The 6,000-nt window shown below is 53.7% G+C and overlaps 1 protein-coding gene across 4 annotated transcripts in view; it reads right to left on the bottom strand.

Moving 5' to 3' along the window:
• The window catches only part of RAI2 (retinoic acid induced 2), a 59,932-nt gene extending 55,247 nt beyond the window's left edge, over window positions 1-4,685 (bottom strand). For 3 of the 4 annotated variants that reach the window (XM_045471091.1, XM_045471090.1, XM_045471088.1), the window contains exon 1: window positions 3,889-4,271. The gene's annotated coding sequence lies outside the window, so the exon portion shown is untranslated. Of the gene's footprint in view, window positions 1-3,888; window positions 4,272-4,473 lie in introns of those variants that run through there. The other variant, XM_045471089.1, reaches the window with a different exon arrangement.
• Between the last annotated feature and the right edge of the window lie 1,315 nt (window positions 4,686-6,000).

The raw sequence follows: 6,000 nt of genomic DNA on the forward strand, positions 1-6,000 counted from the left end.
GTGAAAATTGGAATCGTAAGGATTGGGATATTCTGGAAGCCCACCTCCATGTCTAAGGGGAGATTAAAACAGGCTTTTATGAGAGGCTCGGGGCCCATGCATACATCATGGGGAGGCCACTCCACAGCAGTGAGAAGGCCAGCAAGTATAATCACTACTCAAGGCATCTGCCGCTTGAGCCGCCTCCATATTAGCTCTTCTGATCTGTTTACGGCAGGGGCTGGGACAGAAGATCACCAAAGTCACGTACGATCTTTCAATAACAATTCTGGGTTTGCAATCTAATTTGGTGAAGCAGATAAAGAAACATGATCAAATTACGTGTGCCTGTGTTTGTGCGTGTATGTGTGTTTGCATGTGTGTTCCTGGCTGGAGAGGGAAGGAGGGTCATGTGCAAAACCCAGAAGTACGAATGTGACCACCAAAATCACCTGCTCACCAGCTGCCATCAGAGCACAGGAGAGCGGTAGACTTAAGAAGCTCATGAAACATTTTGAGCCACAAAGGAGGCGCCTGGAAAGAATGAGATGATGGGCATCCGGGCAGACAAACAGGTGGGAGGGAGAAGTGGTAATCAGAGGCATTCTCCAAAGACAAGAGCTGCCAACTCTATAGCAAAGATGTCACCCTGATCCCCAAATCAAGCTTAATTCAAAATCCCACGCAGGCTTTTGTGCAGGGGAGAGTGCAATTAGCCATCTTTCCCTCTGCTCGAGAGTCTCATTCTCGGAGGTCCCCCTCATATTCTGATCAGGGAGGGGCAGAATCATATCTGGATTCAAATTCTGGCTCTCCCAGTGGCTCCAGAGTTTCTGCAGAGGGGATAAAAGCTACCATCTGGTTGGAAAGGAGCTAAGGGACTTGCTTACCTAATTCAATTGCATAGCAAGACCTCATCTCACTTTTACTGAGAATTTATTTATTTGAGACGGTCAGAGTCAGAAATCCCTCATGCATCCTTTGGTCCTACCATGGACCTCGGGCTAATTATTTAAGCTGTCTTAGCCTCACTTTCCTCATCTATAAAATGGGAATTATCTTTGCCCATGTCACAAGAACTTGTCATCTTGGACCTACCCCAGGCTAGAAATGGAGCATGACACCAGGAACTCCAAGTCCCCAGAGAAACATAAAAATCTCCGCATTTGTCCCTGCTGAGTCTCCCTTGACAATGACTTACAGCTGCCTCCCCACCACCATCCACTCCATCAGCTCCATCATTTCATCACTCAACTCTTATTTATTCACCAACAGTTGGGCGTTGGGGATTCCAAAAGGAAGAGGCAGTCTTTCCATCTGAAATAGTTTGGGATTATTTGGGGTCTATCTGCTTGGCTATAAGCATGTGCCCTGGGTGACTGGGCTGCCTCACTGGTAGGCTCCCTGCCCCCAAGTTAGGTACCATACTTTGTGAATGCATAGGGGCTGAGGGCCCTGGCCTTGGGGAGAAAAAAATAAGAGACAGAGGGATTAGAGGGACACGTAGCCCCTTTAACTCATAACCACCAAAGTCTGGAATCAGACACGCGACTGGAAATTTCTCTGAGCCTCAGATTCCTTATCTGTAAAATAATGTCTCCATCACATCATGGTTTCCCACGTGTCAAGTGTTTGGCAGACAGAGAGTAGCAACAAATGTTAATTCCTTTCCTAATTTATTTCCCTCCACTACCCTCCTCCCCCCAAATCTAAGGTTAGGGAAGGAGCCAGAGAATAGACACTTGCTATTTTCTTACCGGAGATTGGGAGCACACTGTGTGTGGACACTGCCACATACAGAATACCTCCGTTCAGGATCAAGTGGAGTTGGGGAAGCCGGTGCTATTTAGTCGTTGGGTCACTGTAGCTAGAGCTGTATCTGTTCCCCTGGTGCTATAGCACTCCCAGCAACACCTCATCACACACCTCTCGATTTTTCTTTTTCTTTCTAGCCTTTCAGAGGCCCTGTCTCAGAGGCTCTGTTTTCTGGCTACAAGACCTTTTATTTATTTTATGGTTCTTACCCAACTGCCCACCAACCAAGTTCTTACACTGGCAACTGGCATCACCTGGGAAGCTGTGTTCTCATTTTTTCCTGAGATGGGCAGGTTTTCCCTGGGGCCAAACCTCACAGCTGGAAGTCTGGTGCTTCTTTGCATGATAAAGGACGCCACGGGGGGGGGGGGGCGCCCCACCCCCCACCCCCCCACCGCAAACGTCCCATGGGCTGGTGCCAAAGCGGCCAATACCCTAAGTTCCAGTCTGACTTGGCTCACCGTGCCTGGGCCGCGTTGGAATGCCTCTAGTGGGAATCAGTTGGGATGACACACAAGTGGTCATTCGTAGGATATTTATGGGGTCTGTGGATTCGGGGGTGGGTGGGTGGCCTCTCAGGGCTTCTAAGGGGCAGATGAACCGGGATGTCACCCGGTTTATGATTCTGTGCCTTCCAGCCCACCCCCGACTTCTGAAAGTGGCACAGCTCCCCATGTTCCTCTTGAGAAGAAAATGCAAAGGACAAAACAGCGAGAGGGGGCATAATGCTGCCTGGTGAGCAGCTCCCATGCCCTAGCCTCCCCACTAGCCTCCTCCCACACTGCCACCCCTCCACCGTGACAAAAGCACATCACAACACATTTTCTAAGTTATCTTAAGTCTCTTGGTCAATCAACAAACGATTCTGAAGACTCAAAAGGAGGAAGAGAGACATCTAGACAACGGTGGGAAAGATTCCTGGGGAAAAGCAGAGAAAATCTTGCATGATGTATGCAAGGCTAAGAATTGTTTTCTCCCTGCTGGCTGCTTTTCTCTCTGTTCTAAAGAGAAGCTTCCGAAATCGGCTAAATAAAGGGATCACACCAGAGGATGAGAGATAATGCTAAATCAACAAAAACAAAGACCCAAATGAAACAGAACGAGCCATGAGAATCTGCGGCTATCAAAACTTTGTTTGGCCGTATCTATTTATCATCGCTGCACACCCGGGCTCTGCGGAATATCATTCTGTTGATGTCACTTATCCTCAGCAAAATATTTACACATCCTTAAAAATGCCAGATGAGGGGGGCCGGCCGGCGCGCTGCCGCAAGGCGCCCCTGAAGCCCACGGCTGGGCAGACCATGAGATGGGGGCGGCACGATGGGGGGTGGCTCCAACGGGCACAGGTAAGAGCTACAGACAGTTCCCGGAACTCGGCCACCCAGGAGCTGCGCTCTGCCCTGCCCACCTCTCCCCTACCTGACTCTGCAAGAAGCAGCCACATCCCTGATATGGTGTCAGCGCCTTCTCCCCCCCCCCACCCCCCGCCCTCGCCTTTCTCATTGATTAAGTTCTCAAACCATTGTTAAAAGCCGGGTTGCTTTTCCCTGGAAAACTGGGCTGAATTCATTAAGCTTCCCCCTGCCACAAAAGGAATATTCATAAAAGTTTGGCAGGCAGAAAGGGAGGCTGACTGCATGCCATGGGGTGGGTGACAATTCGCTCTTCCAAAGCCACCTTCTTCTTCCATGCCCCATCCCTCTCTCCATCCATCCGTCGTGCCCCAAACCTACTCCAGGGACTTGTGATAGGGAAACACAAAGCAGCAGCTGTTTGGCAACATTTCTACCCCTCGCCGGCAACTGTGGTGGGATGCCATTTCCCCACCCAGGCGGAGCTTATCCTGAACAATAGTCGGGCTTTAAACGGCAAACAAGCAAACACACAGAGCACAACCTCAACCCCGAAAAAGCCAACACGGAGAGAAGCGGTAACTCCCTCCGCAGCAAAAGGCGCCGCCGAAACGCACGCAAAAATGCTGCGAGAACGCTGCTCGGTGCCTAACATGGCAGAAAGCCCGAGCCGGTGCGGCCACCCCGGGTCTGGGCATTGGGGGGTTCGAAGGCTCCCGGGGCGCCGACGCACACTCACCCGGCTTCGGGAGGATGCGGGGCTGGCCGAACGTCACAAAGACAAGCCCAGCGCGATCTGGCAAAACCCAACTTTCCACCCGGCTCGCCAGGGCCGCCAGATACGTCAACAGAATCCATCTTTCGAAGGGCCTGGAAGGCGCCGGGTTTTCCGGGCCGGGGCAGAGCGGCAGAGCCCGGAGGCGGCCCGGTGCGGTGCCCGGGAGCGGAGTCCGCCGCGCGCCGCCCTCTGTGCGGGGTGCCAGCGCTGGTGGCGGCCCGAAACCCACTTCGGGGCCCCCGCCCCGCCGGCCGGCGCCGCCTCTCCGGCCCCGCCAGCCAGTGCGCGGCGCCGGGAGCAGGAGCGGGGCCCGGGGACGCCGCACGGGTGGCGGCCTCGGCCCGCGTCCCCGCCCCCGCCCGGCCCTCCCAGCTGGCCCCGGCCTCCGGGCGCCGTCCTGCCCACGGGAGCAGGCCCCTCCCCGGGCGCCGGGCCCCGCCAGGCTCGCCCAGCCCGACGCGCCCCCTGCGTCCCGGTGGCAGGTCCGCTTGGGGAAGGCGGGGGAGGGGGACCCCGGCCCGCGCTGGGGGGCACCGCGGTGGCTACCTCGCGATCGCGGCCGCCGCCTCCAGGAAGCCACGGGGTGGTCGCGGGTGTGGGAACTCTCCGGTCTGGCCTCGCCGCCCGCCGCCTGAAGGGGGTGCGCAGCGGTGGGAGCCGCCGTCGCCGCTGTCACCGAGCCGCTGTCGCCGCCGCAGCCGGTCGTGCGTGAGTGTGTGTGTGCGCCTGTGTCCGGACGAGTGTGTGTCTGCGTGCGGCGCCCGGCCTTTACTATATACACCAAGGGGTGGGAGGAGGCGGGGAAGGGGAGGGCTTGGGGGAGGTGGCGGAGGAGGGGGAGCAGGAGGGGGGCGAGAGGGTACCCGACGAGGAGGCGGCGGCGAAGGAGGGACAGGTGATCTCGCCCACGGGGAGGGCGTGGCTGTGGGCGGCGCAGGGTGGCAGGAGGAAGGGTCGCCCGAGGCGCGGGCCAGGGGAGGGGGAGATGGACACCGAGAAGGGCCGGCAGAGCGGGGATCCTGCTGCCAACTGGCGGGCTGGGGACCATTCCAGACCCCACGATGAAGAGGAGCCAGAACGGAGCCCAGAAGAGAGGAAGTGGCTGGCTGATGGAGGCGGGAGAGGTGGGGAGGGCCCAGTGACCACCCCCTAGAATGCCAGGGTGATACACGTAGAAGATCCTTCTCACAAGGTGTGAGATTGTGAAAGACGAAATGAGCCCACGGACACAATCTAATTTCCACAAACTTGCCTGAGAGATGATTTATTTATTAATCTAACATTTCTTGAACACCTGGTGTTTGCCAGACACCGGGGCTGAGACCTGGAGTTAGAGACTATTGACTATCCGGCTGCTAAACGGTAAATAAGTAATAGATGTTAGTAGTACTATTGATGATTTAAAAACAAAATAAAAAACCTAAATCCTGTAAATGTTTTAAGAGAGCAAAGGAAGCAACTACACTGCTTTAATTAATCCCTAAAGATGTAAAGATTTTTTTCTGGCAATCAAAACAGGACGAAGATATTTGAGAGAGAATGGCAGAACGTCAGTTACTTTAATCAGAGAAGAGAGCGTCTGAATCCAGCTATCCTTTGCACAGTCAATGCTCCACCCCAACACTGTGACTCGTAACCACAACTTCCCTCTTGCAGAATTTGAGGTGGCCACACAGAGTGTGAAAGACAGAGAGAGCAGCCTGGCAAGTTTACAATTAGCAAGGGAACCTGAACTTGTGTTGGAGAGGTTCTATTCTAACCTTGTAGTGTTGCGAGCATAATGTAATGGAAACCAGGGCCACATAATGCCATATTATTCTGAGGGTACTTTTGCCTTTACTGGATTCCCTTCTCCATTAAAAAAAAAACAACAAAAACACAAAAACCTAACAGTTCTGCTTTACAATTGCTTTGGTAAAAAGACAAATATATTGATATTATATGTTAATACATTTTCTTCAACCTAGAAGATCAATTTTTCTTCTGATTTCAAAAGAAATGAAAACATTTCTGTGGGCTCCTAAAAGTACCGTGGGCCCCAGGCTCTGTGCCCACTGCTGGTAACAAAGAATT

This window comes from Leopardus geoffroyi, chromosome X, assembly GCF_018350155.1.
Source record: "Leopardus geoffroyi isolate Oge1 chromosome X, O.geoffroyi_Oge1_pat1.0, whole genome shotgun sequence".
Taxonomy (NCBI): domain Eukaryota; kingdom Metazoa; phylum Chordata; class Mammalia; order Carnivora; family Felidae; genus Leopardus; species Leopardus geoffroyi.